The sequence below is a fragment of the Phodopus roborovskii genome, unplaced genomic scaffold (genome assembly GCF_943737965.1).
Source record: "Phodopus roborovskii unplaced genomic scaffold, PHOROB, whole genome shotgun sequence".
Lineage (NCBI taxonomy): Eukaryota > Metazoa > Chordata > Mammalia > Rodentia > Cricetidae > Phodopus > Phodopus roborovskii.
In genome coordinates this window covers 22,679,443-22,702,530 of record NW_026126517.1, presented here as the reverse complement: position 1 = coordinate 22,702,530, position 23,088 = coordinate 22,679,443, and the positions used below count along the sequence as shown (strand labels likewise).

Genomic DNA, 23,088 nt, shown 5'->3' with positions numbered 1-23,088 from the left:
TGCTCGCTTATACCACTGAATCCTGGGGATGGGGTGGGGGAGAACCCGGATGAGACACATGGCCAGAGCCAACAGCAGGGTCAGTTGGCTTCACTTGAGACATGTGGAGTTACACTCATTACTCTCAGAGTCAGAGGGTAGTATGGAGTGAGAAAGGAGGAGAACTCAAATCAGGAGTGTCCAAACCTAGCAATCTTTTCCAGGTCGGTAAGCCGAGTTACAGCCTGGCTAGTGTGGCCCAGCCTGTGCTCATTCTTAACAAGCAGTTCTGCTGCCATTCACTAGTCAGACACTAGAGGGCAGCATAGCCGTACCCAGAATCATGCTCAATCAGATGTAAGCGGCAAAGAATAATCTTCCGCTGTATGAACATATACACCTTGCTCATCTTAAAACTATGCTTGACACATATCCAGTCATGATGCTTAGTGTGGTTTTGTACATATGTACATGTTCGGTGTCTGAGCAGGGGCATGTACATGCACTCGGAGCCAAGAGATGAACATGAGACATCTCCCTCTGTCTTTGGACAGATTTGATTTAGCTAAGCTCCCAGAAATCATCCTTCTCAGTGCTGAGATTGAAGTTAGCTTTCACTCCATCTGGCCCTTTTTTAAAAAAAAATCTGTAAATTCAAGGAGGGATCGAACTCAGGCCCTCATGTTTGAGAGACAAATGCTTTTGGGACTGAGCCATCTCCCCAACCTCTAGTATAGCCTTTTTGTTTTTTAAAATTAGCTTTATAATTATGACATAATATTTAAAGTCTCCTGAGACTTGCTTTGATCAACATTATTCTGAAGTTTTATTTCTACTATTATACAGCATCGTAGTTGATTCATGTTTAATGTGATATTTCATTGTGAAGGCAAATTACTGTGTAGTGATCCATTGTCTTGTTGATGGGTGTCTGGTGTCTTTAAAAATACATTGCTAATGCTAAATGATATGATTATGGACATTTATGTGCATGCTGCCGGGGCACAGGTACAATCGAGAGATTTTTTAACAATCTTGAGCACCCATCCACAAAAGGAACGGGATTTACATTATAGATCCATGGAAACTCACATTTTGTGGATGCTAGAAAACATGGCCACCAAATAACACTTACTGTGAATGATGTACTCCATTGTTCAGTTTCCTTTTGCAAGAAATATGATGAGGCCCCTTGACAAGTCTCATGCTGCAGCCCAGAAATGGTGGTCTGGAGTGAGCGTAACTCTGAACTCACAGCTTGGGTTACAAGCTGTCACTGCTACAGTTTTAATTGCCCTCCATGGAGGTCTTACCCATGTTAACATCCCACCAGCGTGATGTGATTTATTTCTGTGTCTGTCGCATCCTAATTAGTATTTGACATTATCAGATGTCATAATTTTTATCAATCTAGAGGCAAAACATATGGTGTTAATCTGGCCATTTAGCACTGGGTGTTTGTTGTTTCCGTTTTCCATCAGTGATGGGGTATTCCTGTCTCCCCCCCCCACCCCATTTTTCTATTTTCAAATCATTTTCTCAATCTTGACACTAAATCTCAGTTATTGAGCATTCCAATATCTCCTCTCAATTCCTAACTTGTCTTTTTACTTAGGAATTGTTTTACATCTATTTATTTCGTGTGTGTGTGTGTGTGTGTGTGTGTGTGTGTGTGTGTGTGATGACAACTTGCAGGAAGGTAGTTCTCTCCTACCATCTGGGTCATGTGATCCAACTCAGGCAGTCAGGTTTGGTGGCAAGCACCTCCATCTCCTGAACTAGCTCGCTGGCCCTGTTCTCATGAGAACTGTTGTGCATCTACCTGGAGGGACTAGGTTCCAGATTCCAACTGCCTCAAGATTTACAAATCTTTCCATTTCCCAGGATCTTCTTAATATTCCCTAGTGAAATATTATGACACCTTGATATAGATGTCAGATCCATTCAGGGTATATTATAAATTATATTGCTATTTAAATATTAATGTATTGAATAGTATGGAGCAAAATAACTGTTTTTTTATCTATTGGTCTTAAATACAATAATCTTAAGCCCTTTTATTTCTTCAGCAAATCCTACCGGCATGCATCACCACAACCAGCTCCCTTTTATTTCCAATAATTTACACAGGTGCCTTTTGGTTTCATTGTAGACAGACTTTGTAAATAATAGAGTAGTATTTCCTCCTAATTAGCACACAGGTTATTTCTATTTCTTGTCTTAGTGAACTAAGACTTAAAGTGAAATGTTTGGAAAACAGATCACATATACATATGCATACACTTTTACACACTTGTACACAAATTTGGTCTTTTTACTTATTACTGATTTTAAATGGAGTTCTAATGTTTTGAAAATTCTCCCCTCACACCGAGTTTCCAATATGTTTGCTTTATATTAATTATGAATAAGTGTTTTACATATGTGTACATATATGTGGGTTTCCCCTTTTTAGTCTGCCAAACAAATAATTTTTTGTGGGTTTTTGTTATTGTTTGTTTCTCTGTGTAGCCCTGGCTGTCCTGGAACTGGCTCTGTAGACCAGGCTGGACTCTGCCTCCTGAGTGTATTACTAATGTTAAATCTGGGATAAAACCAATGTAATATTTAAATACATGGGCAGACTTGGCTTGGGGTCATTCTCCTTAGGATTTTTGCACTTATGTGCATATGTGTGGGACTGGATAGTAATTTTATTTTACTATATTGACCTTGCATGGTTTTGATAATATGATGTGATTTCTACAAGTTTATGGTTGGGAAATTTAATTCTAATTCATGTCAGTGCTATTTGGAAGTGATGTCTTTGGGAGGAGCTGCGGTTTGAACTAGAAATACCCAACCCCCATAGGCTCATGTCTTTGAGCACTTAGTCCCTAGCCTGTGACATTCTTTTGTAAAGATGTGGAACTTTCAGGAGGTGGAGCCTCTCTAGAGCAGTGGTTCCCAGCCTTCCTGATGCTGCCACCCTTTAATACAGTTCCTCATGCTGTGGTGACCCCCAACCATACAATTATTTCATTGCTACTTTGTAACTGTAAATTTGCTACTGTTACCAATCATAATGCAGGTATCTGATACACAGGATGACTGATGTCACCCCAAGGGGTCAGGACCCACATGTTGAGAACCAATGCTCTAGAGGACGTGGGTCACTGGAGGCGGGACCAGGTACTTGCCGCTGCACCTCACTCCCTGTCTTCCCTCTGCTGCCTGAGTGCCAGTGTGATGTGGCACTCGGGTTCCTGCTGCCATGCCCTCCCTGACATGACTGACCACTCCATTAAACTGTGAACCAAAGTAGCTCTTCCTTCCTTACTGCTTTTTTTCAATAATTAAAAGTTTTATTCCATGTGTGCTTAGACTATTGTGAGTTTCTTTGGTAAGAAGTTACATATTGCTCAGGAAGTGTAATCATTTGCATTTTTATGTTAATGAATTTGACACTCTGACTCAAAAATGGAACCAGAAATCTTAAGATATGCCATAATCAGCAAGGACTTAAGAAATTTAGCCGTGTTTCCACCATAATCCACTAGGTTTTTAATTGTTCTATCATTCATTAGATAGGCCTCTGAAGAATATATAGTGGTTTTCTTTCTTTTTAAGATTTATTTACTATATATGGTGTTCCTCCTGCAAGTATTCCTGCAGGTCAGAAGAGGGCACCAGATCTCATTATAGATAGTTGTGAGCCAATACGTGGTTGCTGGGAATTGAACTCAAAACCTTTGGAAGAGCAGATAGTGCTCTTAACCTCTGAGCTAACTCACGAGCCCCCATATAGTGGTTTTCTTGACGTATATCTCATTATTGTATAACAGTTATTGATTTTTAAAAATCCTATGAAATAGATATCAGGATTTGTACTATTTGATCAGATTCACCAAGTATGAAGGCCATCCAGGACCTTGTGTTAGGCCTATTAAGGATACTTAGGCACCCCTGAAGCGAGGCCCAGTAAAGAATTAAGGATCTTGATCCCAAAGCCTACTAGGATCTGACCTCCCATAAACCACCGAGTAAGTAAGCCTGGAAGCATGTGGCCCAGCCTCCCATGACCTCTACCCAGGTAGGGAGCTTGGTGACAACCTCTTCAAATGACTTGAGCCAGACCCACTCAGCTAAGCTTCTCCCTAATTACTGACCCTCATAAACTGTGCAAAATAACAAAAGTCGGTTATTTAAAGCTGCTGTTTGGTGGGTAATTTGATATGAAATAGATAATACAACATAGTCTCTGTGTAAATTGTTCACTATTCTTTTAACTCTGAGCCTCCCTTCAAATTGTTTTCCTTCTTGTGAAGACCAAGGTTTCTTTTAGAATATCCTTTAATAAAGATATAGTCATTGTAAACTGCTTTTATGTTTCTGAAAATGCTTTCACTTTACCTCTCAGGTGGACAAATCCTAGGGAGACCCACAACAATTCCAACCTTGTAGTGTGCTGGTGCTACTCCATCCCCTTAAACAGAGGAATGCCATGATTAATCTTGACTGTCAACCTGATGGGATTTAAAATCACCATGGAAACAAGCCTCTGGGCATGACTGTGAGGGGTGAGGTGGTAAGACCCACCTTAAATGTGGGCACTCCATCCCATGGGCTGGGTCCTGAGCAGAATAAAGAGGAAAATGTGTGAAATGAGCATCAGCTTTATCTCTTTCCTTCCTGATTACAACTGAAATTTGTCCGAGGGACCACGACCAGCTGGCCTCCTGTCCCTGCCAGGATGGACTCTATGCCCTTGAACTGTACACCACAATAAACCTTTACTCCTTTTGCTGCTTAGTCCTGGATATTTCATCACAGCAATCAGAAATAAGGCTGGGGTGACAATGTGGCGCCGGTGATGGGCTGACACACAGTGCTTATTTGTTAAGATTCAGTCTTCGATAGTTGGATATTAAAGGGCAGGCAGTCTCGTTACAAGTGGGTTTATAGAGAGGAACATGTGGCAAGAGATAAGAGGTTGTGGGGAGCCCCTAGCAGCTCAAAGTAGCTCCTGGCCAATCGGCAGCGAGAGAATAAAGACCTCCATTCATCTGCCACATAGAGATGAAGTCTTCCATCGAGTTAAAGGGCCCTGGAGCAGAGCCCTCCCTACTCATTCTTCATGTTGGACTATAATGCCAGCTTACACCTAAGCTAGTTTGGTCAGATTCTGAGGATGCAGGATGCAGCTAGGCTAAAATGAGGCTCTGTGTGTGTGTGTGTGTGTGTGTGTGTGTGTGTGTGTGTGTGTGTGTGTGTGTGTGTGTGTGTGTGCGCGCGCGCGCACCTATGCGGCATGCCCGTGTGCACACATGGGAGGCCAGAGGAGGATGTCAAGTGTCCTACTCTATCTCTCTTATTCCTTTGAGACAGGGTCTCTCACTGAAGCTGGGGTTTGACTGGCAGCTGGCAATCCTATCTCTATCTCTCAAAGAGTTGGAGTTCCAGGCACATTCACGGCCACATTTGGTTTTTATATAGGTGCTGGGAATTCAAACTCAGTCTTCGTGCTTGTGTGTCAGTGATCTCACCTACTGAGCCATGTCCCAAACCCCTAGGCTGTACTAGATACCTGATCTAGAGAAACCATGAGATAATAAATATGAGTGTCCAGATGGCAAGTCTCTAGTGATTTGTTAGACTAGGCATTGCTAAAACCATTCAAGGTGTCTTGGCCATTTACACATTTCTCTGTGCTTTGAGGTACCAGTCCATTGTGTTTTGGTTTCCACCATTGCAGTAAAGTCTGCTCTTCATGGTTGCTCAGAGCTGTTTCCTCTCTCTCTGCCTCCTTCTCTGGGTTTATTTCTATGTGTTCTATTGTGTTTCTTTTGCCTGTAAGTTCATCCTTCTCCTAAGCTATGACTTCATCTCCTCACATAGTTCCTCTCTCGCATTGGACATCTTTATTCTCTTCAGCAAATCAAGCTGCTCATTCATATTTCCCACTGCCTGGCTCTCCTGCGCTGCACACTGGGTAATTGCTTCAGAATTGTTTCTTTCCTCCCTTTAACTGTGTGATCTGCTGTCTCATTCATCCCCTTAATTTCCTATCTAGATAATTATATTATTTCTATATGTGCTAGATGGTTCTTTTTCTAATAGCTTGGTCATTCCGTTAGTCTTTATTGCCTGCTCCTTTTTTATGATCTCATTGTTTTCTTTTAACATCTTCTTCAGTTTTTTTTTTTAAATTTTCTGTATCTGCTATTTTCAAAGTCCTGAATTCTTAGAACATAAATTGCTTTGTGGTTTTAAACAGTGATTTGGTTTTTCTTGGTTCCCTTCAAACACACACACACACACACACACACACACACATACAAGCACACACACTACCTTAGTTTAGTAGTCTTCTATTGTGAGCTCAAATTTGCTATATTAAATCATGGGAAATTCTGAGACTTACTTTGTTTCCTTTTTCCATAGAGAGTGAGTGTAGCCAACACTAACCTAAGAATAGGTAAGCCTTTCTCACAGGTCGTCAGCTTAATGAAGAAGCCATGGGTTTGGTTCCTAGCCACACTGGGTTCAGTGTTTATTGGTCTCCAGAAGGCAGCAATGCCAAGGGTTCACTCTCAGCAGCTCTGTTTCAATTTAGTTCACACTTTACATAACTGTGCTACTTGGATTTCATAGGGTTTTAGTTGGAAGATTTATTTTGATTTTAGAGTTTAGGTAGTGTTTGGTATGAGGTGAAGAATGACTAACTGACTACCTTTCTTCCTTCTTGTAGGGCAATCCCTGTGACAACAAAGCCAGGATCACTATTTTATAGGAGAAAAATCGTTGTTCAGGCAGTCATACTGACTTAAAATACTGTTCAAAGAGGGGACTAAGCACTGGGGAGGCAGAGGCAGGCAGATCTCTGTGAGTTTGAGGCCAGCCTGGTCTATAGAGCGAGTTCCAGGACAGCCAGAACTACACAGAGAAACCCTGTCTGGAAAAAAAGGGGGGGATAAGTTGTATGTACCTATTTCCTTCCTGTTGGACAGTGATGGGCACACCTTTAATCCCAGCTCTTGGGAGGCAGAGGCAGTTGGGTCTATGTGAGTTTGAGGCCTGGTCTACAGAGTGAGTGCCAGGACAGATTCCAAAGCTACACAGAAAAACCCTATTTCCAAAAAAACAAAACAAAATTTCCTTCCTTTCTCCATCCATCTTTCCCTCCCTCCCTTTCTTCCTTCTTCCTTCCCTTCTATCAATTTATTGCTATTTCCAGATCAAGTTCCATCTGAAATTACACAGTAAGTATATCTGTGCCTTGTTCGGTGGGGGGGGGCAGACTGAAACACTGGAAGGAGGGTGGAAGTGACATTAAAATCCCCCAAATGTGGCACGTGCATATAATCCTAGCACCCAGCAGGCTGAGGCCAATGAGTTCCCACAAGTTCTAGACCATCCCAGGCTACACAGAGAGGCCTTGTTTCATAAGTAAAACAAAATCCAATCAACTCTTAGGGGCCTTCGTGTGAACACTGGATCTCCAAAAGGATCAACAGGGTAGGCTTCTCAGCTCACAGTGGAGAAGTTACTGGGCAGGTAGAGCCCCTCCTGGGGACAAAAAGACCCCTCTATGTCAAGAACTCCAGACTACCAGGTGTGGCCATCCACTCGGGCCACTGCTGTGCTCCTCTGTGAACCCTCAACAATCACCTCCACAGACACTCAGCTCCAGGTAATTCCACAAACACTGAACTCCTGGAGAGGACATGAACTCTAGGTCTGCAGAATAAGTAAAGCCATCAAGATTTGGCTTCGGCTACCAAGGAGACAGGGTTTGAGAGCAAAGGCCCTGCTATTATCATTAGGAACAGGATGACAGGGGACCTGGAAGTGCCCAAGCCAAACCTTGAGCACAAGATGGCATTTTAATAGACAAAGGTGGGGGGGGTGATCAAAGGCAATGAGAGACAGCAATGGAAAAAAGGGAGGCAAACAGAATTCAAGTTCAATTTAAGTCGAATCTCACGGTACTTCACTCAACCGTGGCTGCCTGCAGGGTCTTCCTAGATGGCACAAAATGAGGCTGGATCCCCTAGTGATGTCGATATGGCATAGGAGGGGACTGTCAGCAACCTAAGTGTTTCCATTTCTAGTGGCAGACACCTTCCAAAACAGTGAATAATCCCTCCTGGGTAAAGCATGAGGTGGGTGGTGAGAATCCTGACTAGAGGGCTGGAATCAGATGATGGAGAATCGTGAATGCCGAGCACCAGAGTGAAGACCTGCCTTTGTGCTCTAAGGCAAACATTCACGATCAAGTTGCAGAGGGCTGAAAGAAACAGTCATAAATTTGAGAAGTGGCCAAGCCTCCACCCCCTCAGCTGCTGCTGGGGCCTGAGCTACCAAAGTCCCCCTCAGCATGTGTCTCCTCCAAGGCTGCCTCTTGGCGCCCGGACCACGTAGAAAGATCACATCAGTGGTTCAGCTGGCACTGGCTGGGAGTCCAGTGGCCAACCACATACACAGATGCCTTTGTTTCTCTGTTAACCAAGGAATTCTATCCTGGCCTCCCCCCTCCGCTGTGGTAAGACCCCTGGCTTCTCCTGCTCTCCCAATCTCCACACTCCTTTCTTCGTCCTTACAGGGCAGCCTGGGGCTCAGCTGAGGGGGGGAGGACCAAGATGGGGGAGCATAACAACCTCACTTCCAGGCCCAGAGTTTGGGGAACAGATGGGAGGAGGGAGGAATAGTCAGGTGGGGGACTAAGCCAGACAAAAGTGGATAGGACCAGGAGGGAGACTCCAGAACATTCCAGAACTCTCAAAACACATGTGAGAACCGTCTTGTTCTGTGGCCCCATACCCCTGCATCCATGCATCCCTGCATAGATCCCTGAAGACCTGGCTGCCTGGGATAGGGCACCTGAGGAGTTATCGCTGCTGCAGTTGAGGACTCTGTTACATCTTATTATCCTGATCACTGCTGCTCCAGATCATTCTGCCTTGTCTCTGCTGCTTCCTTTGTATGAGCAAGAATTCCATCCCATTCTATCCATGCCCAGACACACAACAACGCTGCGGCTGACAGCAACCCTTCCATGTTAATCTCGTCTCCCGCCATCCTGCTGTTTGCACAGCCACCCACTGCACGTGCAGAGAACGCAATCAGAAGAGTTCCTCCAGCGATTATCTTTCCACACTGAGTCACATAATTTCACTTAATTGCCGGGTAAAAGCTGCTCAGAAAGAGAAGCCACCAGTTGATGATATAGCAACACACTGTATGACTTCTGGTTCCACAGCAATGAGATATACCAGGATGCCTACCACGATGGTGATATAATTTGACAACCATCTCTCTTTACGAGGCAGAAATTCCAAATGGTGTGAAATTGCCTCACTCTACCTGCAGACCCTCCTCCCTTCCCTTGCATAACTCCTGTTTGCCTTGTTTGCACACTCAGCCCCTAGACAATGCATTCCAGGATCATCACAGCCTTCTTGGATACCCCAGTGAGATGATAGGCAGGACTTACCCGAGAGGTAGCCATCAAAGGGTCACCGAGTCCCTGGGCCCCATGGCTTAAGTTTTCAGGTTACCTAGGCTGTTATTAGAGACCACGGAGCATGAAAGATGTGGTGGGGAAAGGATGTGCTGTGTGCAGCACATCACCAAGATGCAAGTTTCCAGATGCACATGGTGTCTTTGCAGGCCAAGCTGGGATAGAATGAGACAAAGGGATCTATCTGCCTTTAGTGTGGGAAGACTGGAATCCAGTGAGAGAATGATTTAGCTGCCAGTCATGGGTTAGGCCTGGCTCAAGAACCCATGCCTCTGACCCTGCCTGCTGATTTGATGAGCGGAGGCTGGGAACAGACAGCCTCAGATCAGGAAAACATGGGCAGTACTGGATAGTTCCTGGAGGCAGCCTGGCAGGCGCCATGGCAGGGCAGTGAGGGGCAGGAGAGAAGCAACTGACAGGCTCTTTTGACTGGAAAACGAGCTTGGGTTGGAGATGAGAAGTTGGGAAGGGGACTAAGGGGGTACTGCTGGCTTCTGGGACAGGGAGGGGGTTGGTCCAGAAAGGGCCTCTAGCCCGAAGCTTTCTCTCACAGAAGAGCAAGGCTGAGGAGGCCTTAAAAGGAGCAGGCCCCGCCTGGAAGTTCTCACTTAGCACACACAGAGTAGACCGTTCTTAGGAATGTGAGGACTTCAAGTCTGCTAGTGTGTCTGACCAGCCTGTCTTTGATTCTTAGCCCTTAGCTTCTTTGTTGTCCTCGGCAGCTTGGCCTTGCACTATTTACAGCTATGATATGGGACAGCCACTTGGCCAAGCCCCCAAACACTATGCAACAGAGTTATGGCAAAGACCAGTTCCCATGGTCCACTCACTCCTCTACGGGATGAGGAAGAGCCTCCTAAAGGCCCCTTGTTAGCCTCACACCCCTTTTACAGGGAGAGGAGCTGTGGCAGAGAAAGTGAGTGAGAGCTAAATCCTACACTTCCATCTTGCCCTGTCTGCCTCTCCACTGGTGGAGAGAGAGTAGGCTGCCCTGGGGGGGGGGGGAGCCAGCCTGCCCCATCACAGAGGAGGGCTCCCACCCCCCACACTGGAGTAGCTCACTGTGGCGCTATCCCCCTGGCAGGTGCGCTCTTCTTGCTCCCTCCCCAGTGCAGCAGGCTCTGAGCCCTAACAGCCTAGGGAGGAGGTAAGATAAACTCCACAGGAAAGGGCGCTGCATTTCCCAGCCAAGCTCCTAGCATTTCCAGCTTCATCCATATTCACAAGAGCATGAGAGGGACAGCAGAGAACAGAATGCCTGCCAGCTCACCATGAGTGAGAACTGAGCTGTTTGCTCCAGAGGGTGATTTTTTTTTTTCAAGACAGATTACAGGCCCATGCAGTTCATTAGGCAAGTGTGGGAGCGTGGGCTGGGCAGTGCAGAGTCAGCTGACCCATCCATCCCGTCCACTTTGCAAGGCTGTAATAAAGGTCAAGTGAGATAACACGTGTGACAGATTTTTGAAAGCTGCAGAGCCCTGTGATCACAATGCGCAACATTTACCAGGCGCTCATGCCACACAAGGGTGGTTCTACAGGGCTTGCAATCCTTCAGCAATCAGAACTGACCTGGGAAGTGGTCACCATGATGATTATTGCCATTATACAAAGCTCTACAGGCCAGACTCAGTCCCAAGTGCCCTGGCCCCTGAGTCCATCCCTGCTGGGAAGCACTCAGCTGGCCTGTGCCTGCCACTCAGGAGCCCAATGTCTCAGGAAAGCAACGGGAGCTCTAGGAGGCTTTCCTCCTGCAACTGCAAGAAGTGGTGATGGTGATGTGACCCCAGGTCCATGAGAGCGGATGCTGTGGCCTTTGAGTGGCTTTGTCTGCCTTCCATAGCCCCACTTCTTACCACTCCTGGGATGAAGCCTGGCCTCCAGCCTCACCTCCTTCCCCCTCAGCCTACGGTCTGCTCAAGTTTGCCCCTCACAGTCTCTCCCTCTGGTGGCCAAAAGGAATGGGTAGGGGACTTCAGTGTTCCCTTGTCACCTGAGATGCCAGAATCAAGGAAGGAAGAGACAGAAAAGTTTGGTGGTGAGATGCAGGGCTGGAGGTGATGTGTGTGTGTGTGTGTGTGTGTGTGTGTGTGTGTGTGTGTGTGATGGTGTGCGTGAGAGTTGGTGTTTATGTGTGTGTGCTGATGTGTGTGTGAAAGATGGTGTATGTGTGTGTGCTGGTGTGCGTGTGTGTGATAGTGTGTGTGTGTGATGGTATGTAATGATGTGTGTGTAATGGTGTGTGTGAAAGATGGTGTGTATGTGTGTGTGCTTGTGTGTGTGTGTGTGCGTGCGTGCGTGCGTGCGTGCGTGCGTGCGTGTGTGTGTGTGTGTGTGTGTGTGTGTGTGTGTGTATGTATGTAGCTAGGCAGGAAGCTGCAAAAAGGGGCAGGGAAGCCAGGCGATGGAGGTGCATGCTTTGAATCCCAGCACTTGAGAGGCAGAGGCAGACAGATGTTTATGAGTTCAAGGCTGGCCTGGCCTACAGAGCTAGTTCCAGGACAGCCAGGACTCTACAAAGAAACCCTGTCTTAGAAACAAAAGGGGGCAGGGAAAGGGTTCTGATGGGCATCAGGCCATTTGTCCCTCAGGTAGCAGAGCACCTACTGTTCCTGAAGATCAGTTCTGTGAGTGATTGTCCCTGCCTTGCCTGGTTGAGGACAGGTTCCATTTCAGCCATGGACAATGAAGGCAAATTGGTATGTGGCCTAGTATGGTGGCACATGCCTGTAATCCCAGCATTCAGGAGGTAGAGGCAGAAAGATTGGGGATTCAAGATCATCCTCAACTACACAGTGAGTTGGAGGCCTCAGCTACCCATGAATCTTACCAATCGTGGATTCCATGAGACCCTATCTGAGAGAGAGGGAACCTGGGCTTAGCAGCTGGCATAGTACTGGCTCCTTGGGCATCAACTGTTGAACTCACTACTGCTAGCACTGCCTGTCCTCTCCTCCTTCTCTACTTTTTCCCTGGGGCCAAGAAAAAGAACAGGGCCAGGAAAAATCTCGTTGTTGCCTCTCACTTCTTCCTTGCATTGTCCATAAACACTAGAGGGTTCTAATGTCCTACATGGACGTTAGGCAGGAAGCGCTTGGCCCACAGCTGACACTGGCTCCCCAAGCACTGCTTTCTGCCTCAAGATCAACAGCTGTCACCTGGGCCTCAAAGCTGGGGACACAAAGATTATACTGGAGGAGGAGCCAGAGAACTGAGTGCTGGCCAGGACCAAGAGGCACTCTCCCTGGCAGGCAAAGGAGGGAAGGAGGTCACAAGGTGGGCCTGAGGAGGGCCCAGGGACACTGCTCCCATCAAACACTGAGCCAGCAGAATGGAGAGGAAGGACAAAGGAGAAAACAGACAGCAGGGGGAAATAATATCTCGGCACCATCCTCCTCCCAACAGGGTCCTTGCCTAACCTCACTGAGCTCCCTCTGCCATGCCCCTGGATTCCTGGTTGCCATGATGCTCTAAAGAGCAGAGAAAGGAAAGCGCTCGAGGGTGGAAAGTCAACAGACAGCTGCTATGACAGGAGAAAGCACCTCACACTGTTCCCTGGCAGCCAGGCAGTGTTAGGCACAGCTGTGTCCCAGCCCTTGAGGTCCTCAGTCTCCTCTCTAGCTAGCAAGGCCAATCTTCCTTTCCAAAAGTTCTTCAGAAAGACTGCCTTCTGCAAGGGGCAATTTCAGCATGTCCCAAGGAGGTGCATAAGTCAGGCCACATTGTCTTCTCTAAGACCTGGGGACTGCCCCTAAAGTATCACTGGCCCTTCTGTTCCCTTGGGTTCAAGGAGTCTAATGCATCAGATCCGAAACTCTTATCTTTTAGCACTGAACCCTCCAGTGAGCTGAAGCTGGACTGTGGCCCTGATCAGTTGTGGGGGACACTGCACACCAGAGCTGAACTCATGTCCAACACCAACAGAACCAGCTGCCCAGCAGCTGGCAGCCTTCCACAAGGGGCATGAAACTACTGATCACTTGTGTCCTGTCTGGTGAGAATTTTACGGCATGGAGCTGAAATGAAGGTGTCTTCCCCCACAATACCATCCCCAACACAGCCTTTTAACGTCAATACATCTACTTGTGAAAGAGAAATACTCCTTCCTGATGCTAACAGCTGTTGATGCCTTAGCCTGGGGTACTTATTCAAATTGATTCCTGTATAGCTGAGATGCAGAGAGTCATTGTGGAAGAGGCTGTGATTTGAGAACGAATATCAATTTTATTATTCCAATAACCATGGCCACCTACTGTTGCCTAGATCCCTCGATTATCCAGAGTACTCCACCAAGCAAAAGAGACACAGCCCCTGCATGATGGAGCTATGATCTAGCCATGTTCTCAGGCTGCCCTCTCCCTCCCTAACTCCAGTCTGGTTCTGAGGTTCATCTGCAGTCACTTTAAGGGCAACATCCCTTTAGTCTGTCCCTTTAGTCTGGGTTGGTACAATAGCCTGCCTCATTCTGCAGCTTTGGAGCCTGTCCTGGAACTTTCTCTGTAGACCAGGCTGGCCTCAAACTCACAGAGATCTGCCTGCCTCTGACTCCCAAGTGCTGGGATTAAAGGCGAGAGCCACCAACGCCCGACTACTATGCACATCTTTAACCTCCTGCCACTCAGTCACGGACTTGCAAGTTGGCAAAATGACCAGAGATGGGTTAGTATGTCTGCCTCAGGGAGTAGAGGGAGCTGAGTTCTAATGCAGGTACCAGAACTGGGTTGCTGGGACATGAATGGGTAGAGACCCAGTGCTTTCAACAAGGCCTGACATGGTCACAGTGACTCCTTACCTCTGTGATCTTCCTTCCCCAAACTGGAGCCCCAGTCTAATGATGGGAAAACTCTGCCCACATCCCAGAGGCAGAACATGCTATAGTAACCTGACCAGTGTTCCTCCTAAGGGCAATAGTCATTAAAACAAAGATATAACCACAGCCAAGAAGGATCCAAGTAGTCATGATAACTAAATGCAAAGTGGTGTCCTAGAGGCAGGCTCCTGGGTAAATGCTAGGGACACCTGTGTAGAGGGTCAATTTTAGTTTACAATGTATCAACAGTAACTAGGAGGAGGTAAAGACTGTGGCACACTAAGGTAATATCTGAATGGCAGCAGTAGCTGTGAACAAAGGGAAGGCATTGAGTTCTGTGTTCTGTGTCTACCTAGTTTCCCAGTAAACCTGAGACTATAAAAAAAAAAAAAAAAAAAGGAAGCTTGTTCCTAACTGAATTTGAATATTCAGTTAAAAACCAAATCAGTTGTGCATCTCTATCCATCCCTAGCTCACCAGCTCACTTCCCTGGTGTCCCTGTGCCATATGGCTTCCATAATAGGCAGGGCAGGGCTGGCTGGTTCACTGCCACAGAACCAAGAGCCGGTCAAGGCTTTTAAAGCTGTCTGTTAAAGCAAGTGTTTTTGGTAGTGATCAGAGAGGCCACTGAGAGACCTGTGGCCCATTTGCTTGCCCTGTATTTTAAATAGCCATTGAATAAACAATAAAATGTCAATTCTTCAGTTTAAAAGCCTAGCTTGAAATGATTGCTCTTTCTACAGACTGCTCACCCCCCACAACCTCCCCCCCCACCCCGCCCCATATTCCAGAGCAGAAATGATGAGGAGATGGCCTTAGAGCTGGCAAGGGAAAGGTGAGTAGAAGGTGGAGACATCCCGACAGACCTGGAGATCTGGTGGCCTGAGTTACTTGTCTTGCATTCCTGTGGTGCCCAAAAGGCAGCTGGGCAGCCCAACAACAGAGTAGTTAACCAGCCTCTGCCCCCTTTCAGGACTAGGCCTTCATGACTGGCAAGGGCCCAGTGACTTGGGGTTCTTCTCCGTCATGCCTCCTTCATGGAAGAGGAGGAACCCCCAGGCTCCCAAGACTCAAAACTGTTGCTCTAAGAGCCCAGTCCCAACCCCATTGTCTGTGCAGGCCAAGGTCAGAGGCCAAAGCACCATATTACATAGCAGAGCATTTGTTACAGTAGCTCTAGGAGCCTCTACCTTTAACTTGGAGTTAATTCTGGGAGAGGCAAAGTTAGTCATAGGAAACAAAAGTGAGAGCAGCCCTGGCAGAGAGTCCAGGCTGTTCCTCAGAAAGGGAAGCTTACCACAAAACTCAAACCCAGGTCTGCTTTCTACATGTCTACCTGGAGAGACTCCAAACTGACCTACAGCAGGGCCTGGGGCTTGGGATCACTTTACCATCACTGCCAGCTGAGACAATATTCATGGTGCCAACCTAGCCAGTCCCCAGCAGTTGACATGAGCTGCCCAGCATGAGCCGGGTCTAAGCATCTCCAGGGGATCCTGCCTGTCCAGGACAAAAGTGTCTGGTTCTAGCAATTCTAGGTAACCAGTAGCATTACACAGAAGCCATGGGCTTGGTGGGTGTGATCCAGCCAGTCATAGATAGATCACCCGCTTGCGTGCACGCCCATGCATACACACACACACACACACACACACACACACACACACACACACGCACGCACACATGCACACACACACACACACACATGCATACAACACTCACACTCACACCTGCTGACTAACGCCCATTCACAGAGGCCAGAAGAGTAGTCCCACTAGTAAAGACAGAAACCTAAAGTCACTGCCAGACCAAGGGCCCAGTACCAGGCCCATGACACCCAAAGCAGATCACATTCCAGGGGATCACCATCCTCCCACTGCTAGTTATCCACTTCTGAAGCACAGCTCTGGCCTTCAAGTTCCCCCCGTACTTTGCATGGATTCTAACTACCCACAGTGTGTGGATGTTAAGGGACTCTTGACTTGACCCTACTTGTCTATTTTAGGAAACTGCTCCTTCCCTTCTCACCTTGTACCTTTGTTGTTCAATTCCCAAAATGACATGGCCTACACCTTTTCCATGTATTGTGCTTGTGTGTGTAAGCGTGTGTGTTCATGTGTCCCAGAAACTATAAATGCCTTAGACCAAAGGCACTTGCCAGCATCTCTGGGGTCCCAGCAAGTGGGTACAGCAACTGCTCTATAGGTATTGATTGATCGAGTAGTTAATTGATATTTCACCACCACTGCATCTTTAAGTCATAATCCATCCTGATTTTGGAATACCTGAGAATCTCAATGGCATATTTTAAGCATTTTGAGGCATTTCATAATGCCTCCTCCAACTCCAGGCCTTCACTTCCTCATCTCTGCCATCTGAGTCTCGCCAAACTCCAAGATGGAGTCGTGAATCAGCTCCCTCTGTTAACTTCAGCCTTCAGCATCTGCCAGACTGCAGAGAAAGAGGCATTCCAAGACCATACAATGGAAGAAAGGAATGGACACCTTAGGGATGGGCTAGGTGGGAACAAGGGCAAGGACTGAGCACTTCCCAGTGGAGGCCGACTCTATGGGGCTCCCAGGACTTCCTCCAGGTGACCTTGCCTGTATGGAGGAGGGGGTATAGAAGAGGAGGAAGTCTGTAAGCCTACTTAAATGCTGACTGAGAATTAGATAGAGCTTCCTGGAGGAATGAACACTTGAGAGGAGCCTTGAAGGATGACAGAACAGTGATGTCTCCTAATGACAGTAAGATGAAGTTATCAATATGGTTCAACTGCTTTACAGAGCTAGCCCCAGTACATCTCCATGCTCATTTGACATATAAGGAAAAGTTAAAACAGCGAAACCGGAAAGCCCCAGAACCTAAATTCATGGCTCTACAAAGTCTGTCACCCCAACTCCACAGGCAGGGGCAGCAAGTTCTAGCAAGTTCCAAGTAGAGGGCAGAACACAGGTTTGCAGTGGGCACGTGGATTCAGCTGACTGGGAAGGGCCTGAAGGGTAGGACCATGCACCTGTCAGTGACAGGATAGTCACACACAGGGGCTGTGACAGGACCAAACTGGAGCCCCAGGAGCCACAGATAACAGATCTGGTGGCAAAAGGGAGAACTTAATAGGCCATCACAAGGGTGAGAGACTGCTGCTGGGGAAAGGAGGAGGGTGTGGGAAAGTGCAAGCACCTGCTTATGTGTCAGCACAGAGGATTATGTATGTGTGAGGAAGGGATTGGGCACGAAAGTCTAAGTGTACTTATCCGTGAGTCAGGGGTCCTCCTGTGCAGGGAGAGGGGCACAAGGAGAGGCACAGGGTCTCCCTGATGGAAGACAGAGGTGAGGGCAGTGTGCATCGGGAGGGACAGGCCAAATCATGAGATCTGTCTGAGCAAGAGTGAATAAGAAAGCATGGCTCCACAGCTCTACAGGGTTCTGAGACGCCCACAGGGCCTGCCATATTGAAGGGACTTGGCATTTGCTAAAAGCATGAATGAGTGAAACCTAGGCCTGGCTTTGCTCTCAGGTTGTAGAGAACGGAGGGTCTCTGACTCTTTCTTGACTGGACAGAGGCACTCCCACAGGCCCAATTTAATCTCTGGGGTCCTGAGCCCTTCCTCCCCAGCCCCTCACCCAGCCAGACATTGTTGTGACCAAAGTTTTCCTATGTTGTTTCCAAGCTGGCTTTATGTTTCCTGGGTTCTCTGTTTTAAAGCAGAGAAGATGCTGCTAAACGGTATCCCAACTTCTGCCATGGCCAGAGAAGCGGGGCTTCTTGCCAAGGGCAGAGATCCAAGATAATGTGCCCCAAGCTCTCTAAACTGTCCAGAGGTCTTCAGAGACTCACTAAATGCTGGTCCCAGGCTCACGCTCAGCAGAGGTGGCCCTTTGGGCCCTTTAAGCTTTTTAGGCCCCATGTGTGTCCCAGCAGAACAGACAGATGACGCTTGCCCAGAAAGTCCCTCCCCCATTCAGCCCATCCTTGGTCTCTCGGCCATTGCCTGACCTTTCTCCAGAGAGGCCAGACAATCTCTTTCCGGCTCAGTTTAGTTGCACCCCCGCCACATTGGTGCCTGCAGAGAAAAGCAATCTTTTAAGACTGTAGAATCCATACACATTTAAAGGAAGGAGATGGCGCTTGGAAATGACTAAATCCCCTATGGACAGATCCAGAAACAAATGTCCAAGATCATGGAGGTCCTCGGGTTACTTGAGCACAGACCAAGCCATTTTCAGGTTGCACCAAGAGACCTGTGGTGCATGCATCCAATAGGATATGTGTGGAATAAATGCATTTGCCCTTGGGAAGCATAGCATGCAGGGTTGGGCCAGGGAGCTAGGACCAGGCTTTTGGTGGCACAAGCTCCATCTCCTGTGAGTTGTGCCTTTTCAATGCACCCCAGCAGGGGAAGATGGGCAATCTGTTAGATGGCAATCCTAGGGGATACCTGGCACTATCTGCACCCAGATGGTAGCCTGTTGCATCCAATAGGGAGTGAGTGGAGGTTGAGGACTGTGTGCTCTCCATGGGGGAATCTAAGTAGGTTGATTGCCAAAGGCTGTGTGTGTGTGTGGGGGGGGTAAGGTCCTGAAATTGCTCTTCACACTTCTCCTTGCCACATCCTCCAACTTCACTCTTTAAGAAAATAAAATGAGGATCCTCACTTTGGAAGGGATATGTCTGATCTCCAAAGGACTGATAGACACCACGGGAAGAAGGTAAGAGGAATAGGCCTGACAGTGTGGAACCCAAGATGTCGCCTGTGAAGTTTGGCCTCAAGCACTGCTGGTTGTAAGGTTTTGCCTCAGTTTCCCCACCTGCCCATGCTCCTGAGGCTCTGGAGTCAGGGACTGTGTCTCTTTCCTCACTGTTATGTTCCCAGAAGTTAATAGATGGTGGGTGCTCAAAACCATTCAATGACTGAACAAAATGGGTTCTCTACCAGTTCAAGGGTCAGCTGGAACCTGGAGGGGAACTCTTCCCTGAAGCTCTGGCCATCTGAGAACAAGTCTTGGGAGTGTCCTGACAATTCAGCAGCCCTTGGCAATGAAGCTTACCCTCTCAGTTGCCCAGAAATGACTGGAGGAGCAATCAGAAAGCAGGAAAATGGGCCTGGAGGGAGAGAGACCTAACTCCACATAGCAATGTACCTGACCTCCGGCTATCTGCTCCCCTCCCCCAACATCTCTGCTCCCTGCCCACTTGTGTGCTCCATGACAGCCTTGTCTCCCCTCCACAGTATCCCCTCTAGTTGGAAGGAACAGTTTGGGTTCATGGAGGGAAGAACAGAGCCCACAGAGATGTAAATTCTGGTTTGTGCCCCGCCCCACCTCGCCCCTGGAGTCTGGCACCTAGTAGAGGTGCCCCTTTACTGGAAACATCTCTTGCTAGGTGCCTGGGAGATGTCAGAAGTTCCCCTCTGGACTTCTCCCTTTCCCTCTTCATACTCTAGATATCTAAGATAAGGCTGAACAACAGCAAGAAAACCAGTCCTCACTCTGTGTCCTTAGCCTCACCCAGCCTGGTGTGTGTGTGTGTGTGTGTGTGTGTGTGTGTGTGTAGTGTGTGTGTCCTTAGCCTCACCCAGCCTGGTGTGTGTGTGTGTGTGTGTGTGTGTGTGTCCTTAGCCTCACCCAGCCTGGTGTGTGTGTGTGTGTGTGTGTGTGTGTGTGTCCTTAGCCTCACCCAGCCTGATGTGTGTGTGTGTGTGTGTGTCCTTAGCCTCACCCAGCCTGGTGTGTGTGTGTGTGTGTGTGTGTGTGTGTCCTTAGCCTCACCCAGCCTGGTGTGTGTGTGTGTGTGTGTGTGTGTGTCCTTAGCCTCACCCAGCCTGGTGTGTGTGTGTGTGTGTGTGTGTGTGTGTGTGTGTCCTTAGCCTCACCCAGCCTGGTGTGTGTGTGTGTGTGTGTGTGTGTGTGTCCTTAGCCTCACCCAGCCTGGTGTGTGTGTGTGTGTGTGTGTGTCCTTAGCCTCACCCAGCCTGGTGTGTGTGTGTGTGTGTGTAGTGTGTGTGTGTCCTTAGCCTCACCCAGCCTGGTGTGTGTGTGTGTGTGTGTGTGTGTGTGTGTGTCCTTAGCCTCACCCAGCCTGGTGTGTGTGTGTTGGTAAACTGGTTTGTGTTACAGGTAGAGTTTGTGTGTGCACATACAATGAAGGTTGTGTGTAGGTGGTATGCAATGTTAGTGTGTATGTGTGTGGGGGGGTGCATACAGTGTATTTGGTGTGGCTGTTATATGGTGTGTGTGGTGTGGTTGATGTGTATGTGGTGTGTAGGGTAGGTAATGCATTAAGTGTTTATGTGGTGTAGTGTGCTTTTGGTGTCTTTGGTGTTTATGTGTTGTGTTTCATGAGGTATGTTCGGTGTACATGTGATGTAAATGTATATAAGATTTGTGTGGATTATGTTAATAGACTGTGTGGGGTGATAGGCATGTGAGGCTGTGATGATAATGTGTGTAGTGTATGTGCATTTGTGTGTGTGGTGCTTATGATGATGGGGTGGGTAAAGGGCCAAGCAGTTTAGAGTAGGAGCCAGACATAGGGTGTCCTCCCTTAAAAGCCAAGGGTAACCAGTATCTAGGCAACCATATTGGGGGGAGGGGAGGCAATCGGAGGTGAGGAATGGGCAGAAACAGGAGAGAGGTTGCAGTGGAGGGGTTTCCATAGCAACCATGAGACAGGTCACGTGTAAAAGGCCAAGTTGGAAAACAGATACACACATTCATACATCCACAGTATGAGGTCAGCCAGAACCCCAGAGCCAGGGGTCCTTTCACAGAGGGCTGGGATGCCTCCTGGTCTCTCTACAAAGCTGGAAATCCCAGTTCCTACAGCATGCGAAGCCAGGTTAGACAAAGAGAATAAAGACAGAGGGCCATCCCTGGGACCAAGCCTTGGGGCACACAGCAACCTCTGGGCCTGGAGGTTGATAGCAGCTTGGGTGGGCCCATATTTCCAACCTGACTGTTCTGGAGCAGGCGCCCAGAGACACAGGCTCTCAGCCAACTCTACAAAAAACCCATGCAGACACAAAGGGGGAGGCTCCGCTAGGACCAGACCTGGGGGGGGGGGGGGACCGGTGGTGATAGGGTACCAGGGGCCCTGAAAATAAAACTGGGCTTGATAGACCAAGAGAAGGCATTATGTCCCAAGAGAAGGCAATGTGTCAGATGAATCCCCACGCCCTAGAACCTCAATGCCTTCTTCAGGGCTCCCTCTCCATTCCCCCAGCCCACACCCACACCCCACAAGCACCAAGCCAGCAAGTTCCATTTTGTGTGGCTAATGTGTCCACATTCACATCTAGCCACATTCCCAGTTCCTCACATCTCCCACTCCCGGTAGGGTCCTCAGCTTCCAAGTAACAAAAGGGAAGCTCCCTGTTAAAGGGTCCTCTCCGCTTTCCTCGGAGCTACTGATCCAAGCTCAGAGCAGCCTCGAAACCATTTCCCAGACACTACCATCGCCCACCGCCATTGCCTGCGTCCCCATCCTGGGACCAGTGGCCTCCGAGGCTTACCTCCTTGTTTACATCCTCAAAGCCTTTTCCCGCCGCCCGGGCGGGGAAGTGGGCACACACCCACTGAAACAAACAAGACTCGGAGAAATCAGGCGTTAGAGACACGGGTCCCCAACCGAACCTCCTCCCCGCGTAATAAGGCGCCAACTTACCCACCTCCCCTGCTGCTCACCTAGGCACTGGGTCCCCTCCGAGCGGATCCCGGGAGGATGTGAGGAGTCCCAGAAACCGGGAGTGGTGCGCTGGGGGCAGGGCAGTGGGCGCGGCTTGCAGCTTTCCCGCCTCCCAGAGCGGGCTGACAGGCTGGGCTCCTGGGTCGCCCGCGTCCGTCCGCTGGCTTCTCGGGCTGGGCCGTGACCGACCTCTGTGCTGTCTTAGCCGGCTCCTTCCTCTCCGCGAGCGAGCTCTTCTCAAAGGGAAGTAAGGCTAGGAGAAGCAACAGGAGACGCGCGCGGAGGAGGCGCCCAGCGCCAGAGAGAATTTGCCAGCAGCTGTTGCTTTTTGATTTTCCTCCTCTGGCGAGGGTAGGAAGCGAGCCAGACTAACACCGTGACAGGGCTGGTATCTTTTGGAAATAGTAAACTCAGGGGAGGGAAGCAGAAAAATCGGAGGAAACCTCTGTGTATCAGTCACCCGCAACCTGCATTCTTTGGGTGTGTTAGCAATTAGCATGAAGGGAACCAGAGGTGGGTGGAGTTGTCGTTTTCAAATAGAGCTGTAGGCTGGGGGGGGGGGTGTGGAGAGAAGGCCCTTACCTGAACCAGGATTTTGCTACACAGGAACCCGTTTGCAAGACACCCCCCTCAAACCCTGTCAGAAGGCTGTAAGAATAGGTTTTTTCCAGCCTAGCCACTAAGAGTCAAAATTCGAGACAACAAATGTATTTGAAGATTTTTATCCTAGCTCTGCAATCCTACCTGTGGTGTCACCTTGAATACTCACATATGGAGTCTTCCATTCTCTTACCTGAGATAGGGGATGTGAGCATAACCCCCAGGAGTTTTTTTACTCCATGACTCTATACTCATGAGGGTATAGCTCGCAAGAATGGACAGAGATAGCTACCCCACCAGGCTGGTGGACAGGAAGCCCTGCTATGAGCAAGGCTGTCCAAGACAGTCATTGTGTGTGCTGAAGGGTTGAGGAGAGCAGCTGCCATCGTCGAGTTCTAGGTCTGACCACAAGGGCTCCCTGACAACCCCCAACCCCTGAGGTAATGTACACTGCCAGCCAGAACCCGGCCCTGCCCCTCCAGCACCCTAAACCCAGGCCAGTTTCTCATTTGT

The 23,088-nt window shown here is 48.4% G+C and overlaps 1 protein-coding gene across 1 annotated transcript in view; it reads right to left on the bottom strand.

Annotated features, from left to right (window-relative positions):
* Positions 1-22,123, bottom strand: part of LOC127231644 (FXYD domain-containing ion transport regulator 6) — a 43,647-nt gene extending 21,524 nt beyond the window's left edge. The window contains exon 1 of the mRNA XM_051197314.1: positions 21,975-22,123. The gene's annotated coding sequence lies outside the window, so the exon portion shown is untranslated. The remainder of the gene's footprint in view (positions 1-21,974) is intronic.
* Between the last annotated feature and the right edge of the window lie 965 nt (positions 22,124-23,088).